At 37.8% G+C, this 19,878-nt stretch overlaps 1 pseudogene; it reads right to left on the reverse strand.

Annotated features, from left to right (window-relative positions):
* The window catches only part of LOC105866346 (cilia- and flagella-associated protein 43-like), a 59,400-nt pseudogene extending 44,901 nt beyond the window's left edge, over nucleotides 1–14,499 (reverse strand).
* Nucleotides 14,500–19,878: the final 5,379 nt, after the last annotated feature.

Genomic DNA, 19,878 nt, shown 5'->3' on the forward strand with positions numbered 1-19,878 from the left:
TTTAAATCCATCTATTGTATGCTTTTATCTTTCATGATGTTCAGAAAGACCCATTTGGTCTTTGGTCAATGGGAACCTATTAATACTGATTTCCTGAGTCCTAAAGACACAACCCTAATATTCTTTGACAACTTCTTGCTTTATGGTATCATATGATAGTTAGCCTCACCTCATACATGCCCTGCCCTGTTCCTTCTAATGGGAAATTAGAGACCACAATCTGGGCTCTTAGTGGGGCTTATTACTTTTGGTTCATTTTTGTCTCTAGGCCTTTTTAGTGAACAAAGCTAAGAAATATGGATTTTTTTAAAGAAAATACATCATGAGTTCATAATGATTCTCTTAATTAAAAATCAGAGTTATCAATTTTACCTAACCTCATTGAATTTACATCTGTATTTCCTTTCTCCCATGTCAAAAATCCTGATAATACCAACAAATTGCTCATTTGCTTTATCCAACAATAAACACTCAACAGTCTCAGAATAACAGTATTAACACTACCACTAACAATATAAGTATTAACTAGTTTTGCATTTTTTTTTTTTTTTTTTGAGACAGAGTCTCACTTTGTTGCCCAGGCTAGAGTGAGTGCCGTGGCGTCAGCCTAGCTCACAGCAACCTCAAACTCCTGGGCTCGAGTGATCCTTCTGCCTCAGCCTCCCGGGTAGCTGGGACTACAGGCATGCGCCACCATGCCCGGCTAATTTTTATATATATATATATCAGTTGGCCAATTAATTTCTTTCTATTTATAGTAGAGACGGGGTCTCGCTCTTGCTCAGGCTGGTTTTGAACTCCTGACCTTGAGCAATCCGCCCGCCTCGGCCTCCCAAGAGCTAGGATTACAGGCGTGAGCCACAGCACCCGGCCTGCATTTATTTTGTTTTTGTTTTTGTTGCTGCTGTTGTTGTTTTGTCCTTAGGTCTTGTCTCTACTAATGATGTATGGTCAAATTTCTGTGTTTTAAAGTCAATGGGCATAATTCTTCTCTATGTGGTATATGCCAACAATTGTAAACATATAAAGGTTCATTTATGTCTTCTTAATTTCAATTTTAAGAATTGTTTCTTTAACTTTATTTTTTCCCTACAAATGTGTAAAATATTTGCATAGTTCCAAAGTCAAATACACAAAGCCAGGTGTATTCAATGAAATCTAGCTTCTATTTCTGTCTCTCTGACACTACTTTCTCTCCCTATAAGTAACCATTTTTAAATGTTATGATTTATAATTTCATTTTAAATGACATATGGACATAATTATATATGCACTTATAATTTATATTCTGCCGTTCCTAGATTTAAAAAATTAGCATCTGTACTGTTTTCTCCTTTTTGCTTTTCTTCTTTAAACAACATATCCTAGGATTATTCTATAATACTACACAGAGATATTCTTTATTTCTTTTGCACCTGCATAGCACTTCAGTTTTCAATACCACAATTTATTTAATCAGTTTCCTATTGGTAGACATTTGGGGCTGTTTCCTGCTTTTCCTATCATAAATAATGTTTCAATGAATAACCTTGTACATATATCTTTTTGCATTTTTGGCAATGTATCTTTGAAGTGGATACTTAGAAGTGAGATGGCTGGATCATAGGATAATTGTATGTGTAATTTTGCAGGATGTTGCCAAATTTCCCTTCATAGGGACTTTCCAATTTCCACTCCCACCAGCAGTATTGTCTCATAGCCTCAGCCAAGTTGGTAAGTGTGAAATGATCTTTCTCTACACAGTTTGCATTTCTTCATCTTAAGTTAATCATCATAGAGTTAAGGTCTATTTGCATTTTTTCTGTGAACTGTCTGTTCATATCTCTATCCCAATTTTCTCTAGGACTGATGGTCTTTTTCTTTTCTGCTTTTAGAAGTCCTATATTCTTTCCCAGTTTATTATTTCTCTTCTTATCAATATTTTACTCATGACTTTTTAAAAGGTAATCAAATGTATCAATCCTTTCCCTCATTACTTCTGGATTTTAAAATAAACAGATGGGTATGGTGGCACTTTAGAAGGCTGAGGCAAGAGGATCACTTGAGGCCAGGAGTTTGAGATCAGCCTGGACAACATAGCAAGACACCATCTCTACAAAAAATAAAAGAAAAATAAATTAGCCAGGCTTGTGGAACGTGCCTGTAGTCTCAGCTATTCAGGAGGCTGAGGTAGGAGGATCACTTGAGTACATGAGTTCAAATATAATGCACTATGATCAGGCCACTGCACTGCAATAGAGTGAGACCCTTCTTCTAGAAAAAATGTTCCCAACTCTCAGGTTATAGAGGAATTCACTCATGTTTTCCTTTGGTACTTATATGCTTACTTTCTTTTATTTTTTATTTCAGCATATTATGGAGGTACAAATGTTAAGGTTATGTATACTGCCCATGTCCCCCCTCTCCCCTTGAGTCAGAGTTTAAGTGTGCCCATCCCCCAGACGGTGCACATCGCACTCATTATGTATGTATATACCCACCCCCCTCCCACCTGCCCAACATCCAATAAATGTTATTCCTATATGTCCACTTAGGTGTTGATCAGTTTATACCAATTTGCTGATGAGTACATGTGGTACATGTGGTGCTTGTTTTTCCATTCTTGGGATACTTCACTTAGTAAAATGGGCTCCAGCTCTATCCAGGAAAATACAAGAGGTGCTAGATCACCATTGTTTCTTATAGGTGAATAGTACTTCATGGTATACATATACCACATTTTATTAATCCACTCATGTATTGATGGGCACTTGGGTTGTTTCTATACTTTGCAATTGTGAATTGTGCTGCTATAAAAATTCGAGTGCAGGTGTCTTTTTTATAGAGTGATAAAGCGATACAAGTAAATCTACCATTTGATCTAGCAATCCCACTACTGGGCATCTACCCAAAAGAACAAAAGATACTCTATAAAAAAGACACTTACTTTCTGTATTTAAGTCTCTGATCCATTTACAACTTATCTAGTGTATGGTGTGAGAAATTCTCTCTTTTTCAAGAAGGTTTTCCAGTTATCCCACACTGACTAAATGAAAGTCCATCTCTTCCACCACTGACTTGAGATATCACTTTTATTATTACTTAAACTTCATATACAATAGGATTTATTTCTGGATTTTCTATTCTTTTCCATTGGTGTGTCTATGAACCAATATCAAAATGTTGTAATTTAAAACCGTATCTAGTGTGTTTTAATGTCTGGTATTGCTGGACCCTTCCCCATTACTTTTCATTTTTAGGTTTTCCTGGCTATTTTTACTTATTTGTGATTCTACATGAACTTATAATGAACTTGTCAAGCTCCAGAAAAATACCTGTTGCTGTTTTGTTTTTTTTTCTTTCCAGTTGGTTGGGACTATGTTAAATTTCTAAATAAATCTAAGGAGATCTGACACCTTATTATGTTGATTCTTTAATACAAGAATATGCTTTCTCTATGTTTGGTGTTTAAGAGTGTTGCAGAGTTTTGCTCATACATATTTTGAATATTTCTTATTAAGTTTATATCTGAGTATTTTATATTTTTACTATTGCTAAAAAGCTCTTATCTCCCATTAGGTCTTGTAACTGTTATTTGTATATATGAAGGCTCTCTTAGTCTTTTTCTGTCTTAAATTTCTTCACCCCTTGCACTAAGCCTAAATTATAAGTCTAGCTGGGTAAAAATAATACATTTAGAGCTACTTTTCCCCTCTAAAGATGTTCATCCTTATTCTTTGTCATGAAGTGCTGCTGGTAAGAAGTCTTCTCTCAATAAAATTGTTATTAATGTGTGTATAATCTGTCTTTTGTAACTTTTACTATGATCTTTTCATCTTTGAAATTCTGCATCTTTACTATGAAATATCTAGCTGTGTATTTGCTTTAATTTGTTATATTGGGTGCTTATAGTGCTTTTTATTCTACACCTTCAAGCTTTTCTTAATTTAAAAAAATTCGGACTCATTATATCTTCAAATTATTGTATCTTGCCATTTTGTCCATTCCCACCCTCTGAAAATCCTATTCAACAAATGTCCAAGCATCTCAACCTATCTTCTACATCTTTTATCTCTTCTTTCATATTTATTTATTTATTTATTTATTTTTTTTGAGACAGAGTCTCACTTTATTGCCCAGGCTAGAGTGAGTGCCGTGGCGTCAGTCTAGCTCACAGCAACCTCAAACTCCTCCTGGCTCAAGCAATCCTCCTGCCTCAGCCTCCCAAGTAGCTGGGACTACAGGCATTCGCCACCATGCCCGGCTAATTTTTGTATATATATATTAGTTGGCCAATTAATTTCTTTCTATTTATAGTAGAGACGGGGTCTCGCTCTTGCTCAGGCTGATTTCGAACTCCTGACCTCGAGCAATCCGCCCGCCTCGGCCTCCCAGAGAGCTAGGATTACAGGCGTGAGCCACCGCGCCCGGCCTCTTCTTTCATATTTTTATCTATTAGTATTTCTCTCATCCATCCTGCATTCCTCAAAACTATTTCATAATTCATTAATTTGCTCTTTCGGTATAGTCTTTAGATTATTATATAATATTTAAATTTTTTGACCAGAGATAACATTTCTAAGATTCTAAATGGGTTTGTTTTCAAATATACCAGTTCTTTTAAAATATGTCCATTTTCATTTCTTAATTCTTTTAGTCAAAGTTATGTTTTCACTTATGTCTTTGGACATTTTCAACACATTTATTTTTAAATCCTAATCAGATTATTATATAAAATAATTTCTTATGGGATAAATTTCTGCTTCAACTGTTCACTTTATTAGTTGTCTTTCACAATATTAGGCTTATTCTTGCATTTTGGATTGATTTGTAACCTCAGTTTTTTTCTTTCTCTCGTCCCCTCTTTATTCTCCCTTTTAACTTGGCAGTTTTGTAGTTGCCGATTTTTGTCCCTCTGTGCTTCCAGTCCAAAAGTAGGTGTAATAATGACATTTTGGGGTTCTTCTCTCTCAGTGATCTTCGGGACTTGACAGGTCCAGTTAAAGCCAGCAGGTGGCTTAGTTCAACCCTAGGTTCCAAGGCTACGTGTGTCTGTCATTTTACCTTCCTGGACCTGCAGGACCTTCTACTTCTAGCCTCAGTCAACATTTGAGGTAATTTCTTTAGGCTCCTTTCAGAGGGGATAAGTTGGGATCTGGCTTCCCTGGCCTCTGGCTTTACACGTGAATCTCCCTCTGTTTCACTGCCTTGTATGAATCTCTGCAGTCTTCTTGGCCATGCAGGAGCTACATTTCTGGCTACCACTGCCTGTTTGTGGGTCCTGAGAACAGCAAGCCTCAGCCTATCTCTGGTTCATAAATATATGTCTCCTGTATTTGAGCTCAACTACATCTTTTTTATTTTTACTTTTTATATCTTATGCATCATTGCTATGTGTTTGGATCAGAGAGAATTTTCAAAGCAATGAGTCACTGAGGAATGTTAATTGGAAGTCCATGTGATTCTGATTCCTTTTATCATTTACCAAGGTTTTAATATCTATCGTGGCTACATACAATTGTCTGAGCCCAGGTCATGTGCCTGTATCAAAGCTTTAAGGAAGCCTAAAAAAGTATCTGACATTTTTAGCTCCTATAGGGAGAAATAGCTCTGCCTCCCACCAAAACTCATAATTTGTTGATTTCCCAAACTGGGAAAAAGGATTCAGATTTAAGGCTGCCAAACAAAATAACTATCTACTATAACATATACCCTGGAAACCTACGAAGAGATATCCTCTATCTGAGCATCACATATATTTCTTCCTTTCTGTACTAAACCATATAAATACTCAAACATCAAGAAGCTGAAGTTTAATCTCCATGCAATTCTGCAGGCCCTGCAGATCAACATGACCACACAAAGCAGCATTTTTTGTTAAAAGCCTGACTGAAATTCACAATGGCCTGATTTTATACTTTATAATAGCTTTTAATCTGCATTGGTTAGAATGCTAGAGGCCCATCTGTTCTAACAGAAGACTTTGTCAACTTTATATTTTTATGGCATTACTGTAATTGCAGGTTTTTGTGATATTTGTAGAGTTTGAGCTGAAAATAATGAGAAAAATAATCTATAAAAAGGGTTAGGACGCCATCACTTTGTAGCAGTTACCATGCAATCACAGATGCCAGGACCATTTAATGATTTAATTATATTGAACTCGAGAACCTCTTTCCAGTTTCAAAAGTTGCAGACTTTTGGTATCATAGATAATGGGGGAAATAGAAAAGAATGGGGAAATAAAAGAATGGGATTTCCATATTCCCTTTACCCTCCTATCTAAGAAAAAAATTTCTTTTGCTTTGTGCTTACTGAAAAAGATCACCACTCCCTTGGGTCTTACAAGAAACATCCTTTATAACTTCTGTATTTAAAATGAAAATGTCCTAGGAGTTTTCTCTTGAACCTTTGTCCATGTCTCTGTGCCTCTTCTTCAGAGGCCAAATGTGAATGAATATATGGACCTCTGTTCTTCCCCAAGACCTGTACCTATCTCTGCAATGGTCGAAGCCTGAAGGTTCTCTGGCAAGATTTTGGAGTGTCATTAAAATTCAAACATGATATTTGGTTTGCTTTCCATACTGATTCTCATTAATAATTAAGGCAACATCTGACTCTACATAGGGGCACTGTGACCATTTTAAAGCATCTGACCTTAGAAGATAACCCATCTGTAAAGATGGGCTATAGTCTCTACCGTATGCCTGACTACTGCTTTAGCATATTCTTGGAGAATCCTGAGTGTCTTCTTGGCTTCGTTATAGGGATGCCCTAGAATGTTACCACAGACTCTTTGTGCATTTACCAGATGAGAGATTTTATTGATTGACTGGAATTTGGTGACGATCTATCACCTTTTTATCTGAATATTTGCCCCCTATTTCTTACCATCTACTTAGATATATTTTCACCACCTCAAGTTGGATATTGGTTAAGACTAAGTTCTCCTTACCTCTACAATTGTAGAGGTAAGGGTGGATAGTGAGAGATAACGAGGTCTGGGAGCCAAGTTTGGCAGTGAAGTAAGAAATATGTTTTCAACCAAAAAAGGCAATTAAACATGCACTAGTTTGCTAGTCTTGTCTCCTAAAAGAAAGGGTCCTTGAATTAGCTAATGGTGCACTTCTTAAATTCTCTATGATACCCGACATGCTGTGAATCATCAGAAAAGGTCATACTCAGTTTCTCTTTTATATTCCTTAGTGTTACATTCAAGGGTAAGTGAAAATATAACAAATATAACAAAACCCAATAAGCCTATAATAGACTGTTTATTGTAATTACTCAAGTGATAAAAATTGTACTGGAAGTATATAGTTGGAGAAAAGCACTCTTCAGATTTTTTTAAGACAGTGATACATAAAGATACTTAAATTTTTTTCTGACTAGTCATACACTTATAATGAAATAAATTATTTATTTAGTTAAACCCCCATATCTTTATGAATATATTCCTTCTGAAAATAATATGAACAGAAATAAGTGCTCTTTATCTAAGAAAGGTGTATTGTCATCTGGCATTAACAAAATAAAAAAGAGTGCTATTATACCTCTAAAATTTTACTCCTTGACTTCCAGTCTGTGAAACAGTGATTATTGCAAGTTTCCATCAGACTTACATCCAAGCAAATAATCTAAACATTCCACTTGTCATTTTACCAAGTGTTCTTAGAATTAAAATTAAGCTATTTTCTTTGAGAGGAAAGAAATAGGTTTGCATTGTGAGATTAACTCCTTTCCCAGGAGAAGGCCCTAGTCACACTATAGTAAAAACAGTACCAAAAGCAAATGAAGAAAATAGGCTAGACCCTCAAATCAAAAGTTAGTATTTATGAAAAAGTAATAGGCAGAGAAAGGTAGAATTGCAAAGTAATTTTACACACAACATAGAATGAAAACAAATGGTTACCTCTTGCATTGCACACTCATGTCACATTGCTGCTACCTGCCATAAACCAGAGATAAGCTTGGGGAAGAATTGATACTTTTCCTCAGCCAAACTGGGGTGGAGATCTAGAGAAGGCTGGATAAATAGCTCTTCTTTAAGGAACACATTGGAAGGGTGGAGGAGAAGGTGGTAGATGAGGAGGAGTAGAACTAGGAATAAAATGTTTTAATTTGACTGTTCCCTCTTGCAATTCCTTTATAGTCACATCTCCTCCTCCCTCCCACCCCTAACTCCTGGCAGCCACTGATATGCTCTCCATCTTTATAGTTTTCTTTGTTTAGAAAAACATATAAATGAAGTCACATAGTATGTAGACTTTTGGTCTGGCTTCTTTCACTTAGCATAGTCCCCTGGAGATTTATTCAATTTGTTGCATGTATTAATAGTTTGTTCCTTTCTGTTGATGAGTGCTATTCCAGTGTGTATATGGCTGTTCCACTGTTTGTTTAACCAGAAACTTTTTTTGAAGGACATCTGGGTTGTTTCCAGTGTTTATCTATTACAAATAAATCTGTTATTAATGTACAGGATTTTGTGTGAATATATGTTTTCATTTTTCTATGATAAACGACCAAGAGTGTAATTGCTAGGTAGTATGGTAAGTAGATGCTTAGTTTTATAAGAAACTGTCAGAATTCTGTACCAACAGCAATGTATGAAGGATCCAGTTGCTATAAATCCTCATCAGCATTTGATACCTAACAATATTTTTTCATTTTAGTCATTCTAATAGCTATGTAATGGTACTGATTTTAAGCCATAAAATACCTTTTATGCATCAATTCAGAAAATTATGTGATTTTTTCCTTCCTTACTCTGTTAATATAGTGGATAACATTGATGGATTTTAGGGGTGAGGGGCAACATTTTAAAAAAACTTTATTTTTATTTATTTACTTTATTTTAATATTTTTTATTTTTTTATTTCAATAGATTTAGGGGATACAAATGTTTTTTTGTTACTTTGATGAATTATATAGTGGTGAAGTCAGGGCTTTTAGTGTACCCATCATCTGAATAGTGTACATTGTACCTGATACATAATTTTTGATCCCTACCCCCTTCTGAGTCTCCAATGTCCATTATACCACCCTGTGTGACTTGTATACCCATCATTTAGTTCCCACTTATAAGTGAGTACATGCAGTATTTGTTTTGCCATTCCTGAGATACTTCACTTAGGATAATGGCCTCCAGTTGCATCCAAGTTGCTGCAAAATACACTATTTCATACTTTTTTTTATAGCTGAGTGGTACTCCATGGTATGCGGATATGTGTACACACACACCCTATACACACATCCACTACATTTTCTTTATCCACTCAATTAGTAGGCACTTAGGTTGATAACATATCTTTTCAATTGTGAATTATGCTGCAATAAACATATGAGTGCATATGTCTTTTTGATAAAATAACTTCTTTTCTTCTGTGTAGATACCCAGTAGTGGGATTTCTGGGTCAAATGGAAAGTCTATCTACAAATCTATATCTTTTTTTTTCACTTATTCACATTTTTTTTGGATTTCTTATTTATTTCAGAGTATTACAGGGGAGCAAATGCTTTGGTTACATAAATTGTCTTTGCACCACTCAAGTCAAAGCTACAAGTATGTCTATCCCCCAGACACTGTTCACTGCATTCTTTAGGTGTGAGTTTTCCCATTCCCCTACCCCATTTCCACCCACCCAACACCCAATGAATGTTGCTTCAATATGTGCTCATAAGTATTGCTCAATTAGTACCAATTTAATGGTGAGTACACATGGTATTTGATTTTCCATTCTTGTTGTACTTCACTTAGGACAATGGGCTCCAGTTCCATCCAGGATAACACAAGAGGTATTAGTTCACCATTTTTTATGGCTGAGTAGTAATCCATGGCATACATATATCACATTTTATTAATTCACTCATGTATTGATGAGCACTTGGTTGTTTCCACATCTTTGCAATTGTGAATTCTGTTGCTATAAACATTTGAGTCAGATGTCTTTTTTATATAATGTCTTTTTTCCTTTGGGTAGATACCCAGTAGTGGGATTGCTCGATCAAATGGTAGTTCTATTTTTAGTTCTTAGAGGTATCTCCATATTACTTTCTGCAGAGGTTGTACTAGTTTGCAGTCCCACCAGTAGTGTATGAGTGTTTCTATCTCTCCGAATCCACACCTACATTTGTTGTTTTGGGACTTTTTGATAAAAGCCATTCTCAGTGGAATTAAATGATATCTTGTTATGGTTTTGATTTGCATTTCTCTGATGATTAGAGATGTTGAGCATTTTTTCATATGCTTGTTAGCCACTAGTCTGTCTTCTTTTGAAAAGTTTCTATTCATGCCCTCTGCCCACATTTTAATGGGGTTGCTTGATTTTTTCTTACTGATTTTCCTGAGTTCTATATAGATTCTAGTTATCAGCTCTTTATTGGATACATAACATGCAAATATTTTCTTCTATTTTGTAGGTTGACTATTTGCTCTGGTGATACATTCTTTGGCTATGCAGAAGCTTTTTATTTGATCAAGTCCCATTTATTTATTTTTGCTGTTGTGATTTCCCCTGGGGTCTTTTCCATAAATTCTTTGCCTAGGCTGATGTCTATAAGAGTTTTTTCAACATTTTCTTATAGAATTCTTATGGTTTCATGCCTTAGGTTTAAGTCTGTTATCCATTGTGAGTGCATTTTTGTGAGAGGTAAGCAATAAGCTGTGTAGATCCTGTTTCAGTCTTCTACATGTGGCTATCCAATTTTCCCAGCACCATTTATTGAATAAAGATTCTTTCCCCCAATATATGTTTTTGTCTGCTTTGTCAAAGATCAGATGGCTATATGAGGATGGTTTTATATCTGGATTCTCAGTTCTGTTCCATTGGTCTATGTTTCTGCTCTTGTGCCAGTACCATGCTGCTTTGGTTACTATAGCCTTGTAGTATAGCTTGAAGTTTGGTAAATTGATGCCTCTTAATTTGTTCTTTCTGCTTAAGGTTGCTTTGGCTATACAGGGTCTTCTCTGGTCCCATATGAAGCATAGAATTATTTTTTCTAGATGTGCAAAAAATGATATTGATATTTTAATAGAGATTGAGTTGAATCTGTAGATCACTTTCAGTAGTATAGACATTTTAATAATGTTGATTCTTGATCTTCTTTTAAGTAGGGTATTTAGATGGTTTGTATTCAATGTTCATATTGACAAGTGTGATACTCTTCCAGTCGTTGTGTTGTTGTTACTTAGTTGCTTTGTATTCTCCCTTGTGTTACTGTTATATAGGAACTGTGAGTTTTTACTTTTGAGTGTTTTTACACTGGTGAGTATCAACTGTTCTTTTTGGTGTTTAGAGCACTTTTAAGCATTTCCTGTAGGGCAAGTCTAGTAGTGACAAATTCCCTTAACATTTACTTGTCTGGGAAAGATTTTGTTTGTCCTTCATTTATGAAACTTAGTTTTGCAAGATAGAAAGTTCTTGGCTGACAGATACTCTGTTTAAGAAGACTAAAGATGGGACCCCAATCCCTTCTGGCTTGTAAAGTTTCTGCTGAGAAGTCTGAGGTTCATCTTATGAGTTTTCCTTTATAAGTTACTTGATGCTTTCATCTTGCAGCTTGTAGGATTTTCTACTTCACTTTGACTTTGGCCAGTCTGATGCCCATGTGCCTTTGTGATGTCCTATTTGCAATGAATCTTCCAGGAGTTTGATGACCTTATTGTATCTGGATGTCTAAATCTCTAGCAAGACCAGGGAGTTTTCCTCTATTATTTCCTCAAATAGGTTTTCCATGCTTTTTGCTTTTTCTTCTTCTCCCTCAGGGATATCTGTGATTTTTATTTGGGGGCATTTTTCATATTCCCATATTTCTCAGAGACTTTGTTCATTTCACTTGATTCTTTTAATTTATTTTTTGACCAACTGGGTTAATTCAAAAGGCTTCTCTTTAAGCTCTGAAATTCTTTCTTCTGTTTGGTCTAGTCTGGTGTTTAAACTTTCCATTGCCTAAATGACTCTTTCATTTCCAGAAGTTCTGTCATTTAAAAAGATCTATCTATTTATGAATTTTTCATTTATGTCCTGAATTATTTTTTTGGGTTTCTTTGTGTTGGTTTCCACTTTGTCATTGATGCCATTTAACTTACTTGTGATACATATTTTGAATTCCATGTGACATTTCAAAAATTTCCCTTTGATTGGAGTCCATTGCTGCAGGGCTAGTGTGAACGTTTGGGGGTGTCAGAACAAAACAGCCTGTTTTTTTTTTCATATTGTCAGAGTTCTTGTGCTGGTTCCTTCTCATCTGGAACCTCCTCCCTCAGCTTGAAACAGATGGCTCTGTGGTTCACCTGTTCTACTCTGCTAGGAACTCTGCTGCTGAGTGAAGAGGGGGAGAGTACACTGCCTTTCAGCTTGGGCAGGTAGGCACAAGCTGTGGTGTTGCTGGTAATTTGGGTTGGTTGGACCTGAGATCCCCGGGAGAGTGTTCAGGTGCCAGCAGTGGTGATTAGGTTAGATAATTCCCAGTCCCCACATCTCTGGATGGCATGTGTGAGTCCTGGGGCAATCAGATTGACACTGGGCTGGCAAACTTGACCTCAAGCCTCCCTGAGTTCAGGTGCTGGCTGTGATAGTGAGGGGTGGGGTGATCTCCTGCCCCAGAAGAATGCTCAGGCAGGAGAAGGGCAGATGTACCTGCCCTGCAATAGGAGCAGCAGGCCTCTCTTGACAAAATTAGCAGAGGCAGGTAGCTGTGGGGTGCACAAGCCACTCATACCTCCCTCTCTTGGCAGTGACAGTAGTCTCTGTCCTTTGGGGACACAAAAGCATCCAGATTCCCAGCTTCTACGCTGGCCCAGCTGCAGCAGAGATGGTGGAGGCAGCTGAACCCACTGTGTGTAGGGCTACCAGACTGGCTGTGGCCTGTGGCTGAAATGCTCTGGTGGAGGAAGTGTAGTTGTGCTAAGGACCTGCCTTGAGGAACAGTAGGCTCCTCCCAGAAGAGAAAGGCAACTCAGGGAGAGGACTGCTAGCCATGTTCTCCCTCAGTGGAGGTGGTAGTTTTTCTCTTTGAGGCACACAAAAGCACCCTAATTCCCCCTCCCTTTGTGGCCTGGCCACAGCATACGTGGTGGAGAAAGCTTGAGCTTTTGTATGTATGCCAGGCTCCCAGAATGGCTGTGGGCTGCCACTGAAATGCTCTGATGGGTGAGGGGCAGTTGTGCCAGGGATTGGTCTCCAGGAAGGCTGGACTCCTTCCAGAAGTGACAGGCAATTTTGGGAGAGGACTGCTAGCCTTATCTTCTATTGACAGAGGTGGTAATTTTTGTCTGGGTACACGAAAGTGTTTGCTGCAGCTTTTTAAAGGGAAAGGAGTTAGCCCCAAGCTATGTGGAAGCCTGGGTATGATAGGTGCTCTGTGAGAGCCTGGACAGCCATTCCCAAGTGCTCTGTCTTAATTTTTCCCTGTAGAAACTTCATCAATCCTGAGTGGAAATAGCTGAGGTTGCCTGGGGCCTTCTTCTCCTCCCCACCCACTGCTGCCACAGGAGACCCAGAGTTCCCTTGGGACCCACAGGTTCCCCAAGGCTGCTATGGTCCAAGTGGGTGCTAGGGAGCATTGGCTGTGGATACAGTGACATAGAACTCCAGTGGCTGAGATTCCTGGATCAGGACAGCTGCAAAACTCCTGCGTGTCCATAAAGGGAGGTAAATGAGCCACACCCTCTGTGCCAAACCCGGGTGCAGTGAACAAAGTACTATTGGAGGTGTATCCCCCTGGTAAACCTAGAACTGGCCATCCCTCAGCACACCCATACCAAAAGTTCAGACTTGTCAGCAGAGGAGGCTATGTCCATAGGATTGGGTGGTTAAAAGAAGGGAGGTCCCCATCTCCACATAACTTCCTGGGTTCCAGTTCACTGCTGCTTCTGCTCTGGGGACACTCTCCTACCTACAGACTATTCTCTGCACCAGAATCTCCACTGGGAGGGTGCAGGCCACTTTGGATCATGAGCCAGGGACTCTCAGGTGCAGGAGAGTGTGCATTCTTCCTTCCTCTATCCTAAAAAGTATTCACGGCACTTCCCATTCCTCATGTGGCACCCTGCCATGTGGATCAGAACTCTGGGAATACTGTCACTCTCCTGTGTCTCCCTGTTCCTTTGTGGTTGTCACAGTCCAAGTGGGTCTTTGGGAATGTTCGTGTGGGATCCAGTGACGGTGAGACTGAGGGGCTGTGACTTCCCTGGCAAGATAGAGGCACCCAGCACATGTGTAAGCAATATGGCACCGGCCATCTCAGCTTGGGTATGTGGTGAGGGGAAGTGACCCTATATGGGCCCACAGCTTGGTGCTCTGATCCCAAGAAGCTTTCAGTTCACTGATGGTAGCAGCACCTGGATTTGTCAGGGTAGAAGGGCTCTCCGACACATTAGGAGCTGGCACTGCCACAGATGTGAAAGGAGGAAAAGTAAACACACCACCTACCATTTCTGCTGAAGTCCAAATCCCTTGTGGGTTGGTCTCTGCCAAAATCTTGCTCCTTGTTCTGCTCTGTGACTTCTTCCCATGGCATCTCCAATAAGGGTAAGTGCTTGCACCTTTCCCCTAGTATTTCACCTGGGCTGTACTTTTTCACTGGACATTTTTTCTTCTTTTTGGGACGATATGGCAACCAATATTTCTAGTTGGCCATCTTGCCTCTCCTCCTCCTAATAATTCAGACTTTATTTTTAGAGCACTTTTTAGTTCACAGGAAAATTGAACAGAAAGTACAGAGATTTCCCATATACTCCCCTACCACCATACATTCACAGCCTATCAACATCCCTCACCAGAATTACAATTAATGAACCTACATTGATATACCATTATCATCCACAGTCTATAGTTTATGTTAGTTTTTTACAAAACTCTTGGTTGTATACATTCTTTGGATTTTGACAAATGTATAGGGACAAGTGTCCACCATTATAGTATTGTACAGAATAGTTTCACGACCTAAATATCCTCTGTGCTCTACTTATTCATCCCTCCCTCTCTAGAAACCCTGGGAAACACTGCTGTTTTTACTGTCCCCATAGTTTTGCCTTTTCCAGAATGTCCTATAGTTGGAATCATACAGTATATAGCAGACACCTCACCAAAGAAGATATATATCTGGAAAACAAACCATATAAAAGATGCTCAACATCATATGTCATTAGAGAACTGCAAATTAAAACAACAATTATTCTCCAGGGATAGGGGCTTGGGGGGCAAACTCACAACTATAGGACACACTGTATATTGTTGGGGGGAAGGGCAGGCCTCTAACCCCTGCTAGAGAGAGGCAGTGTTATAAAATGTAACCAAAATGTTTGTACCCTCACAATATCCTGAAAAAAAAAAAACAATTAGATACCACTATACATCTATGAAAATGATGAAAGCCCAAAATACTGACAATACTAAATGCTGGTGAGGGTGTGGAGCAACAGGAACTCTTTCTCATTCATTGCTAGTAGGAATGCAAAATGGTACAGCCACATTGGAAGACAGTTTGGCAGTTTCTTACAAAGCTAAACATACTCTTACCGTATAATCCAGCAATAAGGCTTCCAGATATTTACCTAAATGAATTAAAAATGTATGTCCACATAACATCCTGTATGTGGATGTTTATAGCAGATTTTGTTCATAATCACCAAAACTTGGAAGCAACCAAGATATCCTCCAGTAGGTGAGTGGATAAACTGTGGTACAATGGAATTTTATTTAGCAATAAAAAGACACGAGCTATAAAGCCATGAAAAGACATGCAGGAAACTAAAATGCACATCACTAAGTGAAAGAAGCCAATTTGAAAAGGCTATATAATGTATGACTCTATGTAACATCCTGGAAATGACAAAATTATGGAGACAGTTAAAGATCAGTGGTTGCCAGGGGTTTAGGGAGTTGTGTGTGGGGAGGGATGAGTATGTGGAGCACAGGGAAAGTTTAGGGCATTGCAATGATTATGTTTATAAAATCACACAGTCACTTTGGAATAGTTTGGAAGTTTCTTACAAAGCTAAATAGTCTTGCCATATGATCCAACAATTGTGCTCCTAGTTATTTACCCAAATAAGTTGAAAATTTATGTCAACACAAAAGCCTGTACATGAATGTTTACAGCATTTTTATTTATAGTTGCCAAAATTGGAAGCAACTGAGATGTCCTTTAACAGGTGAATACAAAAACAAACTGTTATCTGTACAGTGAAATATTATTCAGTCACGAAAAGAAATGAGCTATCAAGCTACTAAAGACATGGAGGAACCTTACACACATATTGCTAAATAAAAGAATCCAGCCTGGAAAAGCTACGTACCATATGATCCTGACTATATGACATTGTTAAAAAAGCAAAACTATAGAGACAGTAAAATATATCAGTGGTTGTTAGGGGTCAGGGTTGGAACAGGGATGAGTAAGTGGAGCACAAGAGATATTTAGGTCAGTAAAACTGTTATGTATGATATTCTAATGGTGGACACATGACATCATGCATTTGTCAAAATCCATAGAACTACACAACACAAGTAGTGAACCTTAATGTAAACTATGTTAATAATGTATCAATATTGGTTCTTCAATTCTAACAAACGTACCACATTTTTGCAAGACTTTTTTAAACTTTATTTTTTTATTTCAGCATATTACAGGGGTACAAATGTCTAGGTTACATATGTTGCCTTTGCCCCACCTGAGTCAGAGCTTCAAGCGTGTCCATTCCCCAGGCGGTGTGCACTGCATGTATTAGATGTATATATACCCACCCCTCTTCCCCCCTCCCATCTGCCTGACACCTGATGAATGTTATTACTATATGTGTACTTCAATGTTGATCAGTTAATACCAATTTGATGGTGAGTACACATGGTGCTTGTTTTTCCATTCTTGTGATACTTCACTTAGTATGAAGTAAATGTAGAATGGGTTCCAGCTCTATCCAGGATAATACAAAAGATGCTAGATCACCGTTGTTTTTTGTGGCTGAGTAGACTGGCGTGGTATACATATACCACATTTTATTAATCCACTCATAGATTGATGGTCACTTGGGTTGTTTCCACATCTTTGCAATTGTGGATTGTGCTGCTATAAACATTTGAGTGCAGATGTCTTTTTTATAGAATGTCTTTTTTTTCCTTTGGGTAGATACCCAGTAATAGGATTGCTGGATCAAATGGTAGTTCTACTTGTATCTCTTTGAGGTATCTCCATATTACTTTCCACAGAGGTTGCACTAGTTTGCAGTCCCATCAGCAGTGTATGAATATTCCTATCTCTCCACATCCATTTATTGTTTTGGGATTTTTTGATAAAGGCCATGCTTACTGGAGATAAGTGATATCTCATTGTGGTTTTGATTTGCATTTCCCTGATGATTAGAGATGTTCCGTACTTTTTCATGTTTGTTGGCCATTAGTCTATCTTATTTTGAAAAGTTACTGTTCATGTCCTTTGCAACATGTCCTATGTTAATAATAGGGGAACTTTAAGGAGGAAAGGGAGGAGCAGGGATATATGGGGACTCTGTACTTTTTGCTCAATATTTCTGTAAACCTAAACAGCTTAAAAAACAAACACTATTAATTTTTAAAGAATATACTTACCATATGACACAATAATCCCACTCTTAAGTATTTGGAGAAATGAAAACATGTTTCATGACTTTTTAGATTCCTTTTTACCTCCTTTAATGTCTCATTTTTTTTTGTTAAACAGGTATTTTCTAGTATACCATTTTAATTTCTTTGTTGGTTTTTTTAGTATATTTTTGAGATATTTTCTTAATGGTTGCTCTAGTGATTACAATATAGATCTTATCTTCTCAGCCTTTCTTTTAATTAATGGTAATTCAAATAAGATATAAAAACTTTTCTCCAGTAGAGATCCATTCACTCCCCCTACCCTGTGCTTTTCTCTGCATATATACATATATATTATACTTTCATATGCTTTGCTAAAATATCTAATTTGGATAAATGCCTTCTGTTCCTATAGAAGCAAACTAAGACATAACTCAAAATTTAAAAGAAAACAAAACTTAAGCTAACCCAATCACAGAAAACCAACTGGGCATTAGTTAAATTATCTCAAACTTTCCTACAGGGATTGTCTAAGTAAGGCTCAAACTTTAATTAATCAAATAATTTCTTTGCTCTGCTTTCATATTCATCCTATACAAGCCTTTCCCTCATGCCCCTTCAACAGAACCTTGAACCACTTTTGGTTCAGAGCTACCCAATATATGAATTGCACACCATCAGGGGGATGGACACGTTTGAAACTCTGATTTGGGTGGGGTGGGCAAAGGCAATATACATAACCTAAACATTTGTACCCCTGTAATATGCTGAAATAAAATTTTTTTAAAAAATATATGAATTGCTGTCTGCTCAAATAAACTCTTTAAAATTTTAATGTGCCAAAGTTTACTTTCTTAAATGTTCTAAGCCTAAAAATATTGTTTTTTAATATTGTTTTGAATAGTGTTATAAATTAGTTAAGTGAAGAAAGGTCACACTTTCATGTTTCTTTCCATGTCTCATAATTTTTTTGTTGAAAAAAATATTTTTTAAATATTATATTGTAGCAAATCTAAATTCTGATTCCTTTTTTCCCACTCAGGAATAGCTGTTGCCATTCTGTTGTTATTTGTTTAGTCTCTTGCAAGGACTAGTCTGTGAAGTCTGTTCTCCCCACAGTGTGTAGCTATTGATTTCTCTACAAACTTGTTTTTTTGTTTTTTTCTTTCTTTTTTTTTTTTTTTTTTGAGACAGAGTCTCACTTTGTTGCCCAGGCTAGAGTGAGTGCCGTGGCGTCAGCCTCGCTCACAGCAACCTCAAACTCCTGGGCTCAAGCAATCCTTCTGCCTCAGCCTCCCGAGTAGCTGGGACTACAGGCACGTGCCACCATGCCTGGCTAATTTTTTCTATATATATTATTTGGCCAATTAATTTCTTTCTATTTATAGTAGAGACGGGGTCTCGCTCTTGGTCAGGCTGGTTTCGAACTCCTGACCTCGAGCAATCCGCCCTCCTCGGCCTCCCAGAGTGCTAGGATTACAGGCGTGAGCCACCGCGCCCGGCTGTTTTGTTTTGTTTTTAATTTTTTAAGCCTGGCTTCCTAGGAGTCACCCTTGTGTCAGCATAGCTTAGTGATCAGCCAATTATTGTTCAGAGGTTGTGCTTAAACACATTGCCGAAGTAAGATTTTTACCCTTTGCTGTTGGATCTGTGTGTTGCTGAGGGAAAGGATTCAAAATTCAGCCAGTTTATAGGTCTGTCAAAACTTTGCCTTTCTGTGCTTGCAAAGTGTCGCATTCATCCAGGGATGAATAGCTCATATCTCCCCAGTCTCTCCAGAACATAAGCCCAGTGCAATACAGGCACACAGTCTCTCTGCCCATAGGGATATGATAGCTTATCAAGGTCCACTATGGTTGTCTTGTTCCTTGAATCTCAACATTAAATTTCTTGCTATTGTGCTGTTCTGTTGCTTGTCCCAATTGGTATTATGACCTCAGGATAGTGGTGATGTTACCTTTCCCTGATTATTTGCCACTAAGATTGCTATATTTGTCTAAATGCCCATCAGCATGGGTTTTTCTGTACCCTGATTCAAATTAGGTACAATTTTCTCCTGGAGCTGAGAAGACATAGGAGCAGCCCCAGGCTAAAATGCCATAGACTGTCACTGTTTTTACCAAGGTTCAATTGTTTCTCTTGAATAAATGCTTTTCAATGTGATGCATGGCTTTAGTCAGTTTCCAAAGCCATGATAGTGTTGTTTTCATTAATTGTATCCAGTTTTATCATTACTTTTGATGGAGAGGATTTACTGAACTCTTCACTGCATTCTGGAAGTCCTGCAATACAATTTTATCTCTTATTAGGATATTAATGTGCTGTGCATCCAATG

This window comes from Microcebus murinus, chromosome X, assembly GCF_040939455.1.
Source record: "Microcebus murinus isolate Inina chromosome X, M.murinus_Inina_mat1.0, whole genome shotgun sequence".
NCBI lineage: Eukaryota > Metazoa > Chordata > Mammalia > Primates > Cheirogaleidae > Microcebus > Microcebus murinus.